We start from the raw sequence: 17,107 nt of genomic DNA on the forward strand, positions 1-17,107 counted from the left end.
AAAAAAAAAAAAAAAAAAAAAAAAAAGAAATGACAAGGAGGTGGCCCAGGAGAGTGGGAGACAGTAACTAAGAAACTTCACTTAGTAGGAAACTAGTAGGGGGTTAAATAACGCCCTCCCCCCAAAAAAGACATGTCTACCCAGACCTCTGAATGTGACTTTATTTGGAGAAAGGGTCTTTGCAGATGGGTTAAGAATCTTGACATGAGGACTTCCCTGGTGGCACAGTGGTTAAGAATCTGCCTGCCAATGCAGGAGACACAGGTTCGAGCCCTGGTACGGGAAGGCCCCACATGCCGCGAAGCAACTAAGCCCGTGCGCCACAGCTACTGAGCCTGCCCTCTAGAGCCCGTGTGCCACAACTACTGAAGCCCGCGCGCCACAGCTACTGAAGCCCACATGCCTAGAACCCGTGCTCCGCAACAAGAGAAGCCACCACAGTGAGAAGCCCGCGCACCGCAACAAAGAGTAGCCCCCGCTCGCTGCAACTAGAGGAAGCCCGCACGCAGCAGCGAAGACCCAACGCAGCCCCCCAAAATTAATTAATTATTTTTAAAAAGTATCTTGACATGACATCATCCTGGATTAAGCAGGTGTATCTGTTTGGCATCCATTCATCACAGGGCCAGTGATATTAACTGTATTTTCTGCATTCTTGATGGTCTAGCATCTGGAGGCCTTACAGACCCAAGAGAGACTGCCCTTCCTCCTAGACGAAGCTAATTCCTAAAGATAATAACAACCTGCTCAGGGGCACACCTTTCATAGGCAGACCAACCAACCCGGAGTCTATAGCCCCAGCCTCCTGTGTATTTGACTCTCACACACCAAGCCATACTTCCCCTGCTCTAAATCATCCCAGGGCCAGGTACCAGGCAGCTAGAGACCATCCCTATAGCACAAAGCCTACTGGATTATTCAAACCAGCCAGTCTTAAAATGTTTCCCCTGCCCTGCTTTGCCTTTACCACAGAAACTCCGGTAGAGACTGAGACCTAGGATTTCCTCTCCTGCTTCCCCCCGCCCCTGCTGTTGCCTCCTGACCAAACCTGGTGCTCCTCCTGCGGCCCTGAGTGGCATGGTGAGCCCTCTTCTCTTGGGAAATGTAAGTAATAAATTTTTTTTTCAGTGGCATTGACCAATCTATGTCATCACTCAGGCTCCATAAATAAAAATCCTACAAGTACAAATGAGAGATGTCCCTAAATCCAATGATGGGTGTCCTCATAAGAGACAGAAGGGGAAAAGACATAAAGACACACACCAAGGACAAGGCCATGTGAAGAAGGAAGCAGAGACTGGAGTTACAGCACCACAACCAAGAAGTGCTGGGATCCACCAGAAGCAGCAAGAACCTTTAGAGGGAGCAGGGCCCCACCAACACCTCGATTTTAGACTTCTGGCCTCCAGCACAATGAGAGAATGAATTTCTTTTGTTTTAAGCCACCAAATGTATGGTCATTTGTTACAGCAGCCATAGGAAACTAATACAGCGCCCTATCAAGAGGCATTTCCAGAAATTACATCTTGTTTTTCCTTGTCTTAAAAGACGGGTACTACTGCCAGTTTTAGAGACTAAAAAATCACCACCTTAAAGCAACTCTTATCTTATCCTACAAAAAATTACCACAAAGAAAATTTCTTCCACTGAGCTGGAAGAAGAATGTAATAAAACTTTTTAGCGGGGGAAGGGAAGTAGCTTTAAAAAAGCCTCTCTTCTTTGGGAGTAGAAAAGGATGGGGATTCAGTTACTGGGAAAAATAGGATGGTGGACAATGCGAGGGTCCAGCTGAGGTTTAAAAAAAATTTTTTTAACAATAATAATACCTAAAATTTATCGAACTGCTACTACATGCTAAACATTATGTTAATCACTTTTTGGCATTATCTCATTCCCATCCTTCTTGTAACCTTATGAGTACTATTATTGTCCCTGTTTTATAGATGAGAAGCATGAAGTGATACCTGTGTACCCTGTTGAACAAATTTTCCAGCTGCACTGCACAGGCAGATATAAGAACAAAACCAGGTAGAAGGTAGGACTGATTCACAGCTGTGTCGCTGTTGGTTGAAAGGGAGGAAAAGGACAAGGAAGTAAAAAACTTAAGGGTTTATTCATTTACTCAAAATATTGTGTAAATTTGTTCAAAATTGAAAAATTAATTCAAAGGACGACTCAGGAGATCTAGAGTGGTGCTGTCCCTAGATCTTTCTGCTATAATGGAAATGTTCTAGAATTTGCACTGTTCACACTATTTATAATAGCCAAGACATGGAAACAACCTAAATGTCCATTGATAGATGAATGGATAAAGAAGATGTGGTGCATATATACAATGGAATATTACACGGCCATAAAAAAGAATGAAATAACGCCCTTTGCAGCAACATGGATGGACCTAAAGATTATCATACTAAGTGAAATTAGTCAGACAAAGACATGATATCATTCATATGTGGAATCTAAAATGACACAAATGAACTTAGCTGTGAAACAGAAACAGACTCACAGATATACAGAACAGACTTGTGGTTGCCAAGGAGGAGGGGAGAGGAGGGGAGGAGAGAGATGGATTGGGAGTTTGGGATGAGCAGATGCAAACTATTATATATAGAATGGATAAGCAAGGTCCTACTGTAGAGCACAGGGAACTATATTCAATATCCTGTGATAAACCATAATGGAAAAGAATATGAAAAAGAAGATAGATAGACGATAGATAGATATAGATATAGATCTGAATCACTTTGCTGTGCCATAGAAACTAACACAACAATGTAAATCAAGTATGTTTCAATAAAAATTTTTTTAAAGATAAGAAAAAGAAAGAATCTGGACTGTTCGATCCAGTAGCCACTAACCACCTCTGTTATCGTGCACTTGACATGTGGTTAGAACAATAAGAAACTGAATTTTAAACCTTATTTAACTTTAAATAAGCATATGTGGCTCATGGTTACTGCATTGGACATGGGACATGCCGGAAAAGAAACAGCTAGAAGGGAGTTGGGAAGATGGGTGCAGGGAGGGACTAGAGGGTTTTGTCAGCAGGTTTGATGGGCAAATGTGAGTGAGGGAGCTGAAAGGACCCAGGAGTGTGGTGTCAGAGAGTGGGATATTGGCCTGTGAGATTTCAGAGGGGTGTAGGAGTTTCATGTGGTTGCCAAGGTCCAAACTGCATCCGGGAAGCAGATTACAGAGCTAAAAAGAAACAAAGGTGACGATCACCTTGATGTAGAGGATGTCAAATAAGTGATGGGTTTGGGTGTGGAACCAGCTGTCCACATGCAGTGGAAATCATCCAGGATGGTGGTCGAAATGGACGTGGAGAGAAAGTCTGAAACGGATTGTCAAAGCCCAGTGCATAGGGCACAGTGATCCCTGTGGACGGAAGGAGAGAGACAGAGCTGGTGGCAGGGATGTGAGGGAAAACATGGACATTGGCAGAAGGTTGGAAAAGTCAGCAAGCGAATAGTGGAATGTGGGAGGATGTTTTGGGTAGAATTGTGTCCCTCCCCAGCATTCACATGTTGAAGCACTAACCTCCCTACCCCAGTATCTCAGAATGTGACCTTATTTGAAGATGGGGCCTTCACAGAGGTCATCAAATTAAAACGTGGTCCTGGGGTGGGCTTTAATCCAATATGACTAGTGTCCCTATAAAAAGGGGAAATTTGGAGACAGATATACTTAGAGGAAAGCCACCATGAAGAGACGCAGGAAGAAGACGCCCATCTACAAGCCAGGAGAGGGGCCTGGAACAGATCTTTCCCTCCCAGCCCTCAGAAGGAATCAGCCGTGCCAACACCTTAATCTCCGACTTCTAGCCTCCAGAACTGTGAGACCATACACTTCTGCTGTTTAAGCTGCCGAGTTTGTGATAATTGGTTAAGGTAGCCTCAGCAAACGAATACAGAGAACCACAGAGAAGTCTTCTGTCTATGCTGGAATTCTCCCAGAAACATGTGGCTACTCACACAGTTAAAAGAATTAGCTTGAGGCGGGTAATTGATCTGGTTCTCACACTTCGACCTTTTCCTCTTCTCTCTTGGCAAATAAAGGCTTGTTTGCATCCAGCAAGCCGCCCAATAATTAAGGAGATGGTGGGGGAGCACATCAAAGTGGCAAACCACACACTGTCTTTCTTACTTGAGTGACGTGCTGCATACTCCTTTCCTCCCAAGGGCCAGAGGAGAAAATGGCCCGCAGCTGTCTTTGGGGAGCATTGAGTACATAAATTTGGGAGGATTTATCCAGTTGGTCAAAGGAGCATCTTGAATACTGGTGTCTAGGCAAATGCCTCTGGTGGGTTTTTTTGTTTCTTTGTTTCTTTGCGGTACGCGGGCCTCTCACTGTTGTGGCCTCTCCTGTTGCGGAGCACAGGCTCCAGACGCGCAGGCTCAGCGGCCATGGCTCACGGGCCCAGCCGCTCCGCGGCATGTGGGATCTTCCCGGACCCGGGCACGAACTCGCGTCCCCTGCATCGGCAGGCGGACTCTCAACCACTGCGCCACCAGGGAAGCCCCGTCTGGCGTTTTTATTCCTGTAACCTCGGCTGCTTCACCGGGTTTCAAGTATGTGGCTTTTCTCCCACCCTCTTCCCCCTCCACTTTCTCCCAGCACCCCACCCCCACCCCAAGTCAGCTCTGCGTTGTGTGGGTCTTGGACAAAGCAAATGTAGAAGGCCCGGATCTGGGACAAAACTCCTCTTTTCTATTTGCCTTCCCTCCCAGTTCTGCCCTTCTCTCCTCCAGGCTTTTGCATCCCCACTTTAACTGAGGGATTCTGAAATCTTAAAGACCATTTTCAAATCTCAGAGGAGGAAATCACAACAATGACAGATATCAGAACTCAATTTAATCACCTATCAGAGAAAGCAGGAATATTTAAAATCTGTATCAATATAGCACCAGAAAACAGATTTTTAGACTGAAAGATCACCGCTTAGCATCTACTTAGACTATTATTTTTTCGTTGATTTTTCTGTAGTTAACATGACACAGACCATCAAGGAGTTATTGGAAAATTGATAAAAGGGAATTAAAATGCACTCGGAAAATATGAAGCTCTATATAAATTGTAATCATCCTTCTTAGCCGGGGTTGCTCTTCCATATCGGGTTTCATCCTCCATGGCTTTCATCATTTCTCGTTATCTTTCATTGAATGCACCTGACTATACCATTCTCTGTTCTATCAGCTTTTAAGCTACGGATACTATGACTATACAGCTGAGGGAGTTTATTTTGCAGAAAACTTACAGAACCTTTGGGAGTTCCTCTGCTTCCATAGAACCCTTTGTGGGGTGAAGGAAGGAAGAGATAAATTAGACAGATACAGATATATGGCCCAAAGATTTTTAAATTATGGAAACCTCAGTTAAATTGTCAGGAGACCAGAAGGGGGCGCTCCCCTGTTCTGTGACAGTAACAGAGCCCAACAGGAAGAAGAAAGATTTCTCTTCCTTCCTGGCAGACTCAGCCAATGAAGAGCCATGGGCTCTTTGTTTACTTCAGCCCTTCCAACTTCCTTTTCCTCTCTATAAAAGCTTTCTCCTTGCCTTACCTGTGGGGACTTCCTCAAGGCTGCAGACCCTGAATTGCAATTCTCTACTGAATCTGAATAAACCCATAATATCCGCCAGTTTATTTGTTTCAGGTCAACAATATAAAAATATCATTATAGACCAGGGCTCAGCAAACTTTTTCTGTAAATGTAGCCTTTGCAAGCCACATATTCTTTGTTCTTATTACAACTCTTATCAATGTAATAACCATTCTGAGCTCTCAGCCCCTACAGAAACAGGCCACAGGCCATAGTGTGCCAACCCTTGATATAGGCCATCCAGATGAAAACATTTATTTGTATTTGGAGTTTCATAGAAAATGTTACCAACGATGACCGTGTGTCATGAGTAAGAAATAGGAAGATAGAAATGTTTAAAGTGTGATGCATAATAATAAGGAATAATCTGATCTGAGCATCTTAGGGCCAGTGTTTTAAAGCAAATGCTTTAAATATTGAATGTTTAATATTTAGGTATTCTAAAGTTAACTTTTGGGGCTTCCCTGGTGGTGCAGTGGTTGAGAATCTGCCTGCTAATGCAGGGGACACGGGGTCGAGCCCTGGTCTGGGAGGATCCCACATGCCGCGGAGCAACTAGGCCCGTGAGCCACAACTCCTGAGCCTGCGCGTCTGGAGCCTGTGCTCCGCAACAAGAGAGGCCGCGATAGTGAGAGGCCCGCGCACCGCGATGAAGAGTGGCCCCCGCTTGCCACAACTAGAGAAAGCCCTCGCACAGAAATGAAGACGCAACACAGCAAAAATAAATAAATAAATAAACTCCTACCCCCAACATCTTCTTTAAAAAAATAAATAAAAAAATAAAGTTAACTTTTAGCCTAGGGTGGAAAAAACCTTCACTTGGCTTTTCTCATATCAAATTGGAATTTTACTTTCTTGTTTTCATATGTATCTTTTATTCATTTTCAAAGAGAAAAATGGTCTTCCCCACTGAAATTTCTTTCCTGATAGACTGAGTTGAGTAGAGGAAGAAGGACTGTGTTTCATCAAAACTTGTTGGTTCAGCAGAAAGACTAAAAGCCCAACAGTAGCAAGGAGATTTGGGTTCTAACCAGCCAATTACTAGCCCCATAAACTTGAGCAAGAATCTTGATTTTGGGGGGGCTCAGCTCTCGCAAGAGTGTGGGAGGATCAGATTAAATCATATGCAAAAGGACCTTATGACTGTCAAAAGCATATATACATGTAGGCTGTTACCTTTTCATTTTCCATTCTTCACACCTAAATATGCCAGTGCTCCAAATGATTTCCAAAAGCCCGTTCGAGCCTGAAAGAAATATCCATCCCTTTTCATCCCTATATCCATCCCTTTTCATCCCTATATCCATTCGTTAGCAAACATGTACCAAGACCTGGGTACTGCAATTGGTAAGAAAACAGAGTTTCTAAGGGCAGAAAACCCTGCCCTTAGAGGGTTTATAGCATCAGGAATCATTGCAATCATGGCTCAAAGAGAAGGGGAAGCAGTGCTGGGGCTGACCACCTGGCTTTTGATGTGGTGTTTTTTGGGCCACGTGAGATCTTAGCTCCCCAACCAGGGCTCGAACCCGTGCCCCCTGCATTGGGAGTGGGGGGTCTTAACCACTGGACCTCCAGGGAAGTCCCCATTGGTGTTGTGCTTCGCTTTAGGGATTTTGAATCTTCTGCGATGAAATAAGGCTAAAACATACTCATCGAATAAGCATGGAGTGACTAGCGAGTGGCTAGGAATACATTTAATAGGCAACATTCAAAAGATACAAAAAAGCACAGGGAACTATATTCAGTATGCTGTGACAAACCATAATGAAAAGAATATGAAAAAGAATATATATACTTATATATATATAACTGAATTACTTTGCTGTACAGCAGAAATTAACACAACATTGTAAATCAACTATACTTCAGTGAAATATTTTTTTTAAAAAAGATATGGAAGAATCTGCAATCAGAAGGCACTGTGCTGGGTCACTGCAGTCAAAAGTCAAATAGGGTCTCCCCGCCGCAAAGTCACGTCCACCTGGAACATATGTACGTGACCTTATTTGGAAGTCTGGTCTCTGCAGATGTAATCAAGTTAAGATGAAGCCATGCTCATGAGGGTGGTCTTTAATCCAATATGACTGGTGTACAGACACACAGGGAGAACACCTCGTGACAACAAAGGCAAAGACTGGATTGGAGCAATGCACCTACAGGCCAAGGAATGCCAAAGATTGCCAGCTAGGAAGAGGCAAAGAAGGATCCTCACCTAAAACCTTCAGAGAGACACTGGCCTTACTGACACATTGATTTCCGAAGGCTAGAAGTCTGGAATCAAGGTGTGGCAGGTCACGCTCTCTCTCTCTCTGATGGCTCGGGGGGGATGGGGGGAGGAGGGATCCCCTCCACCTTCTGTGTGGTCAGCCATCCTTAGTGTTCCTGGGCTTGAAGTCGCATAGCTCCAATCTCTACCTTCACTGTCACGTGATGTTCTCCCTGTGTGTCTGTCTCTCCTTCCTCCTTCTTATAAGGAATCTCGATACTCCTGTATGACATCATCTTAACTAATTATAGCAACAACAACCCTATTTCCAAATAAGGTTACATCCTGAAGTTGCAGGAAGGAGTGACTTTGGGGGTGACACTCTTCAACCCAGTACAGGTGGCAACTGTTTACATGGAAGGAAGGCTCTGCGAAGTAGAGTGTGGAGACTGAGAACCAGTGTCAACACAGAACTGTGGGAAACTCCTCCACGGTAGGGGAAGAAGGAGGATGCAGAGCCCACACAGAGACCTGAGGAAGGGTGGCCAGAGAGGTGGGAGGAGAAACAGGAGAGAGGGGCGTTCTGGAAGCCAGAGATCCCGGGGGACGGGGAAGACTTGACTTCAGTGACAGCAGTTTTTGTCGCGTGATGGGGCCAGAAACCAGAGTCCAGTGGGCTGAAGGGCAAATAAAATTCTTCGAGTTCCAAATGTGTACGAGTTGTTGATATACTGTCATCTGTTTTCCTTTTTATGAAATTGTTCCTATAATATGGTGCTAAGAGCGCTCACAAGGGAGGATTTCAGGGCTGGCCAGGATGTGTTTTTTCCCACATCTCTGGCTGAGAAGTGAAGTCAAGTGCAACATGGCTCATCCTCTTCCCTGCACCCCCTTTTCATAGAGCAACCTGGACTCAATGCCTTGGGTATCACAAACACCACACCTATAAGTTTGACCCAGGCAGAAAATGTTAAAGGCAAGGAGAAGTGCATTTGGCCAGACCTTTTATGTGTTGGGGGGATCTTCTACCCCCAGCTACCAATTTGGCTTAGGAAATTTTTAATCAAGTTCCTTTAATTCTATACTTACATGCAAAAACGGTTTTCTGCAGTTTACAACATATATTGAATTTTTATAGCTATTTTACGAACACCTTATTTGAACCTCATCACACATTTATTGGGAATTCCCTGGCGGTTCAGTGGTTAGGACTTCCACTGCAGGGGGCCTGGGTTCAATCCCTGGTCAGGGAACTAAGATCCCACCTGCCCTACAGCACAGCCAAAAAACCCAAAAAAAACCCCCACATGTTTATTAATTCCTAGTATTATCCTCATTTGAAAGCCGAAAAATTGAAGCTCCAGAAATTATGTTAAATTGCCCAAAGTCAAACGGCAGATGGTTGGGGAAACTGCGATAAAAGCTTAGGTCTTCAAAGCCAACCTGCAGTTTTGAAATAGCCAGGGTTGTTCAATGGTAGCTCTATGATCATGGGTCAAGCAAAATGGAGTCCCAGTTTCATCTCTTATCTTTAGTCCTCATCTCCTCTCCTTTTTTTTTTTTTTTGTGGTACTCGGGCCTCTCACTGCTGTGGCCTCTCCCGTTGCGGAGCACAGGCTCCGGACGCGCAGGCTCAGCGGCCATGGCTCACGGGCCCAGCCACTCTGCGGCATGTGGGATCTTCCTTCCCGGACCGGGGCAGGAACCCGCGTCCCCTGCATCGGCAGGCGGACTCCCAACCACTGCGCCACCAGGGAAGCCCCTTTCCTTCCTTTTATGAAACCGATATTTGATGAGTGACTGTCATAAGCCAGGCCTGTGTTAAGCTGGAGATAACAGTGGTGAACATGCCAGGCATTGTTTATCCTGCTTCATGGATGTCAAGACGCCTGCAGTTGGGCAGGGAGCTGGCAGCTAGAGCACCGTGCGCTCAGGACCGCATGAGGGTGAGCACAGGAGACCAAGACGGCACCAGGCAGGCCGTGCAGCCAACCCAGAGGATGGGCAGGAAAGGTTTCCATGAGAAATCACATCTGGGCTGAAGGGTAAACGGTGAGGTGTGTCAGCCCCAGACACACACACACACACACACACACACACACCAGGGTCCCACACCTCCAAGTCAGGAGGGCCAGGCAGAATCCCCGTGAATTTCTCACCAGCCTCTCCCTCAGGCAGCTCCTCTCCTGGGCGCTGGCCCGTCAGCCATCTCTTAGGCGGGCACACTTCCAGCAGAAGCAGAGGCCCAGGTCTGCAATACCTGTGCAGCTGTTATTTAATCCTCATCTCTTCCTAGCTAAGAAGGGGAGGAACGAGAGACCTGGGAGAGCCCTTGCCTTGTTCAGAGCTGTAACCCAGATGCCCAGTACAGGGCCTGCACTCAAATCCCCTGGAGGGAAAATGAATCAGACTGATGCCCTCTCCCTTCAAAACTGGCCACTCTGATCATGGCGAGGAGGGTCAGGGAGGAGCCTTGGGTAAGAGAAGCTCCTGCATCACAGGGGTTTGAAAAGTCAGAAATATACCCCACAGATGCTCAAGGTCTGTTGTCTGCCTTTGATCACCAGCCCTCACCTGGCACTTGGTGAATGTGTCTCCCCAACTGGAACGTTCCTCCCCAGTAGGAGAGATTCAGGTTGAATTAAACCCAATTGACAGTTAATGGGGGCATTTGGGCAAATTCAACTCCAGTAGCAATCTTCTCTACTTTGCATCCACTAAATGGAGCTCCTACCGTCAAAATTATTCTTGCTCTGGGTGTGAAAGAAATGTGTACCAAGCACTACTAACCAGCTAGTCACTCTTCATTGACAGTGACAGGCAGGTGATATCAAGGGCCCCCAAAAGAAATTTTAATCGTTTCCTTTCATCTTTGGGAAAATCTCACATGAACAGGGTCCTCTGTGTTCCTTGCGCTGCTCTCCCCACGATGCCCGGCCGCTCGTGCTGTATCTGTATTTATTTTGTCCCTAGTTGAGTGCCAAGATTGCTCCGGTTGGGACAAAACTTGAGAGTGGCTGTTGTCCAAGCCTAAAGCTGTTTCCAGCTGGCCCTAACCCTCCAGATGTTTCTCTACAACAGCTGGACAGAGGTGAGGAGGGGCTTGCGCGCTGTGCAGCAGCTTCCTGGTGACCCTGACTGTCCGCTTCACGTGTTTGGGACCCTGCCATGCCCATCCCTAGTTAGAGATGCAGCCCTTGGACCACACCATCTATTGACAGTAATATTTATTGAGCACTTACTATGTGCCAGGCACAGTTATTCATCCCCGTTTTCCTGATGTGGAAACTGAAGCACGGAGAGTGTAAGTAACTTGTCCAGAAGGTGAAGGACCCAGACTTGACGGCCCTCAGGCAACAGAGGCGCCATGCTTATCTTTTTTGGTATGGCCATTTTGTTTAGCCAACAAGGAAAAAAATGTTTCACACTAGAAAGGGGTCTAAAGTGACTCAGTTACACCCTTTAATCTGGAAATTAAAGCTGGTGAAATTCCAATCAAGACAAAGGCTGCACAGAAAAAACTCCTTTAAAATGCAAATGTGTTTGAGAGAATGACTTTGGTTTTTTTTGTTTTTTGTTTTTTGGGGGATTTTTTCTTGGCCGTACTGTCAGGAATCTTAGTTCCCTGACCAGGGATAGAACCTGTGCCCCATGCAGTGGAAGCACGGAGTCCTAACCAGTGGTCCGCCAGGGAATTCCCAGTCATTCTCAAGAGAGAAATGACTTTGGATTGGAGAGGGAACTGGGTGAGGACAGGGGCCTTCTTTATCTGTGTGCCCAGCACCCAGCAAGATACCAGTAGTGCATGCCCAGTAACTGTTGAACAAATTTGGGGGAGTAATAAATGGTATTGTGTACTTTGTCTTCTGAGCCAAACTTGCCGAGTGATTGTCTTGCCCTCCTACTAAACAAGTTAAGCCCTAACTGTAGTAAAGAACAAAATCTAGTCCTGTCTTAAAGGAGCTTCCAGCCTCCTGGGAGGATAGACCAGTACAGACAATTATGGAAAGTAGGGCCACAGTTGGGTGTACAGACCATCACACTATGGGGGCATGTGGTGGGTGCCCTAACCCAACCTTGAGGGGCAGAGCGGTGGTCAGGGAAAATTTCACAAGGACATAACACCTAAGCTGAGGGCTGAAAAGGGGGGACTTAGCTGTGTGAAGATGGCAGAGAGCAACCAGATCAGGGCCCTGGAGGTAAAAGAGAGGGGAAGGCACAGTGAGGAACTTCAGGTAGTACAGGGAGCCTGGCATCCTTGCGAGTGGGGAATGCTGGGGGTCCCAGGAAGACAGTCTTTAGGGGACGCCAGAGAGGTAAGGAGGGGCCAGATCACAGAGGGCTTGTATACATCCAACTTGGCCAGGTCTCGCCTATTTCTTGGCATAATTATTAACAGTGTCCCCGCCACTCACTAAAGTCACTCACTATTTGGGCAATTATACAGACATAATATAGACTAAGGATTTGGCCTTTATCCATCCAGTTGCATTGGAAATGAAGAGAAGAAGACATACTTGAGAAACATTAAGATGATAAAATAAATAGGATTGCAAGGGACTTCCCTGGTGGCGCAGTGGTTAAGAATCTGCCTGCCAATGCAGGGGACACAGGTTCGAGCCCTGGTCTGGGAAGACCCCACATGTCACTGAGCAAGTAAGCCCGTGCACCACAACTACTGAGCCTGTGCTCTAGAGCCTGTGAGCCACAACTACTGAGCCTGTGTGCTGCAACTACTGAAGCCCATGCACCTAGAGCCCGTGCTCCACAACGAGAGAAGCCACCGCAATGAGAAGCCCGCGCACCGCAACGAAGAGTAGCCCCTGCTCACCACAACTAGAGAAGGTCTGCGTGCAGCAACGAAGACCCAACGCAGCCAAAAATAAATTAATTAATTAGATAAAATTTTTTAAAAATAGGATTGCGATTAGACCTGGGGGGAGAGGGAGAGCGAAGAGTCCAGCTGTGCCCATGTGTAGCTGACCACCTGCTGTCAGTGGGTCTCCATCACAAATCACTTGGGTTTTGTTTTGTTTTAACGAATGTAGATTCACGTTAACCTACACCCCCACTATCAGAGTGCCCGGGTGAGGAGCCAGGAAACTTTAGGGTTAACAAGCTGCCCAGGTAGTTTTCCTGCAGATGAAGGATGAAAACCACAGGAGCCTTGAGTGAGGTGCGGGGGAGGGGAGCGGGGAGGACAGCAGGTCTGCTCTGGGGCGGGACTGCCTTGGGTATCCGGGCAGAAGTGGACCTCAGCCCCGGGGGGCTTGGAGAGAACATAAACTAAGAGCCATAGAGAGCTAAATACCACCTGCTCAGAGGCACCTCGGCTGCCCTCACACTGAATGACGTGTGCTGAGCAGAGGGAAGGACAACAGGAAGAAGGAAAGCAGCAAGAGCCAGGCCTCTGCAGGGAGCAGAGGGGCAGGAAGGGACATTCCAGGAGTGTCACCCCCATGCAGGATGTTCCCTTGCATTCCTGTTAGTCCCGGGCCCCCTGCATCCTGTACAGGTCAGGGCTGGACACCTAGCCCCCGCTGCCCTCTGCCCCGGAGAGCCTGAGAGCGAGCTGCAGATAGAGCCCATGCCTCTGGGTTCCTAAAGGCTCATTTTGGGGGGGGAAAGAAAAGAATTTAGAAAAAGAAAAGCCAAACTTAGAATGACAGGCAGGCCTCGGAAACATTGCGGGTTCAGTTCCAGACCACTGCGATAAAGCTAATATCGCAGTAAAGGGAGTCACACGAATTTTTTGGTCTCCCGGTGCGCAGAAAAGTGTTGTTTACACTGTACTGTCATCTATTTAAGTGTGCGGTAGCATCGTCTCTAAAAACGCAATGCACGTGCCTTCACTGAAAAATACGTTATCGCTAAAAAATGCTAACCACCGTCTGAGCCTTCAGCGAGTCTTAGCAGTGACATCAAAGGTCACTGATCGCAGACCACTACTGTAACACATATAATAATTATGGAAAAGGTTGAAATATTGCGAGAATCGCCAACACGTGACACAGAGACAAAGGAAGAGCAAATGCTCTTGGAAAAATGGCACCAGTAGATTCGCTCGATGCAGGATTGCCACAGACCTTCAATTTGCACAGAACGCAGTAAAGCAAAGCGCAGTAAAATGAGGTACGTGTGTGTCGTCGACACACACAGGACAGGGAAGGCCGGGTAAGTCAGCCTGACAGGGAGGCGCCAGCCTGGGGACAGCTTCTCCAGGTGGAGCTGAACATTTGCCTCCCTTTTCAGGAAAGGGCTGGCTGTCTCCGCAGCGGTCAGCTCCAGGAAGGCAGCTGCTGGCAGGCTTCTTTTCTGTACACCAGTACTTGGACTCAGATCTTGTTGGGCTGAAGCCTGTCGATGCTTTCATTCCTTTTGGCTTCCCCCCTCACATAACATAATCGCCTCCTGTAATCGCTGATGGCCTCTATCCTCAGGACCTTCTCCAAAATGTCGACATTCCTTCTCAAATGCAGGGCCCGAACGGCCACGAGTGGCCAGTCCACTCCAGGTTCCTCATCCTTATTTGCCAGACTTCTAATACTATCTTAGGACACTGCTTGTGTTCAGTTGATGGCTCCCGGGGAACAGCCTGTCTTTCTCAGCAATCTAGGAACTGAAGACCTTCTGCCCCGTTTCTTATCTGCCTGGTTTATGCTTCTCACTTAATTGAACCGGTGCATGTCAGATAGTATTCCAAAATTTCCCAGCTGTGTTTCTCAGAGCAGGAGTACGATCATATGTTCCTAGCTCAGTGATCAAATAAGGTGGGAGGGAACTGATATCCCCTCGGTTTCGTGGAGACTTGCCATGGCGTGAGTGTGCAGAAGGCTCTGAGAAGTCCTGCAGTTGTCTAACTTAGCGTCTTCTGCTTATTAGCTTACTCCTCGCACCCTAACTGCCAGCATCAATTTCTGACCTCCCAGGAGTAAGGGCTGTCCTGATGCTGGATGGACCCCTTCCCAGGCCCGTCCCCCTAAAGCCTCCACGTGGCAAAATAACACTCCCCCTGACACCCCATGTGGCTGATGACAAGTTTCAGGCTTTCTTCTTCCCCCAAATGAAATGTCTTTCATTGCTTATTACTAGTATTATTCTCACAAATACTTTTCACTATTGTTATAAATTACGTATTAATTACAGACAACACAGAGAAGCAAAAGAACCTGAAACACCCACTTTCTCAAGGAAAACCACTGTTGACATTCCCTTCCAGATTTTTCTGTGTATATATACATAATACATGCATCTATGTATTTTTTAATGAGGTCACACCATAATGTATTTTTTAAAATAAATTTATTTATTTAATTTATTTATTTTTGGCTGTGTTGGGTCTTCATTGTTGTGCGCGGGCTTTCTCTAGTTGCGGCGAGCAGGGGCTACTCTTCGTTGCGGTGTGTGGGCTTCTCTTGTTGCGGAGCTCGGGCTCTAGGTGCGCAGGCTTCAGTAGTTGTGGCTCGTGGGCTTCAGTGGTTGTGGCGCGCAGGCTCCACAGCGCGGGCTCAGTAGTTGTGGTGCACGGGCTTAGTTGCTCCACGGCATGTGGGATCTTCCCAGACCAGGGCTCGAACCCGTGTCCCCTGCATTGGCGGGCGGATTCTTAACCACTGTGCCACCAGGGAAGCCCCATAATGTATTTTTATACAAGAAAATTGGTAACATCTTTCCCCATCAATAGTTACATTTCTGTAATGGTATTTTAATAGTTACATAGGATTCTTTTGTATGGCTGCACCATAATTTATTTAATTGATCCCCTCTAAGGCATTCAGATTATTTCCAACTTTCCTTTATTCCAAACAGCACTGGGGTGAATATATTTAGCATTAAACCCTTGCATGTTTTCTTCATTATTTCCTCAGGATAGGCTCCCAGCAGTAGAATCATAACGTTCCTTTGAACGTGGGGCTGAAATCACTGGTGTACACCAAGCATGGGTAGGTCTAAGGATTAGTAACGCGAGGATTCAGCACTCCCATCCCTCAGGTATCCTCAGATACCTCGTGATGATTCTAACTAGTTTCCTGTGACTGCTGCAACAGATTATCACAAACTTGGAGGCTTGAAACAACAGGAATTTGTCCTCTCAATCCCAGAAGGCATAAGTCCAAAATCAAGGGGTCAGCAGGGCCAGGCTCCCTCTGAAGGCTCCAGGGGAGAATCTGTTTCTTGTCTCTTCCAGCTTCTGGGGGTCAGGCATCCCTTGGCTTGTGGCTGCATCACTCCTATCTCTGCCTCTGTTTTCATGTGGCTTTCTCCTCCTTCCTCTGTGTCTGTGTCTCCTCTGCTGTCTCTTATAAGGACAGCTGTCATTGGATTTAGAGCCCACCCAGATAATCCAGGATGATCTCTGCTCCAGATTCTTAACTGCATCTGATAAGATGCTTTTTTCCAAGTAAGTTCACATCACAGGTTCCAGGGGTGAAGGCAAGGGCATATCTTTTGGAGGGGGTCACCATTCAACCCACTGCAATGTTCTTCCAGACCATAAAGAGTGGTTTTCAAATTGCTACACGTACACACACACACACACACACACACACACACACACACACACACATTAGCAGTGGACTCTATTTTCTCCTACACTGGTAGTGGCAATGTAAGTTGGTGCAGCCACTGTGGAAAACAGTATGGAGATTCCACAGGAAACTAAAAATAGAGTTACCATATGATCCAGCAATCCCACACGTGGGCATATATCCAGACAAAACCCTAATTCAAAAAGATACATGCGCCCCATCTATGTTCGTGCAGCACTATTCACAGTTCTCAAGACATGGAAACAACCTAGATGTCCATGGACAGATGAACGGATAAAGAAGATGTGGTACATATATACAATGGAATGTGACTCAGCCATAAAAAAAGAATGAAATAATGCCATTTGCAGCAACATGGATGCAACTAGAGATTATCACACTAAGTGAAGTAATCACAAAGAGAAAGACAAATACCACATAGTATTAGAATGTATATATATGTATAACTAAATCACTTTGCTGTACAGCAGAAATTAACACAACATTGTAAATCAACTACACTCCAATAAAATAATATCGATTAAAAAAATGCAATATGGGGCTTCCCTGGTGGCACAGTGGTTGAGAGTCCGCCTGCCGATGCAGGGGACGTGGGTTCGTACCTCGGTCCGGGAAGATCCCACATGTCACGGAGCGGCTGGGCCCGAGAGCCATGGCCGGTGAGCCTGCGCATCCGGAGCCTGTGCTCCGCAACGGGAGAGGCCACAACAGTGAGAGGCCCGCGTACGGCCAAAAAAAAAAAAAAAATT

Source organism: Neophocaena asiaeorientalis, unplaced genomic scaffold, assembly GCF_003031525.2.
Source record: "Neophocaena asiaeorientalis asiaeorientalis breed wild unplaced genomic scaffold, Neophocaena_asiaeorientalis_V1.1 scaffold123, whole genome shotgun sequence".
Lineage (NCBI taxonomy): Eukaryota > Metazoa > Chordata > Mammalia > Artiodactyla > Phocoenidae > Neophocaena > Neophocaena asiaeorientalis.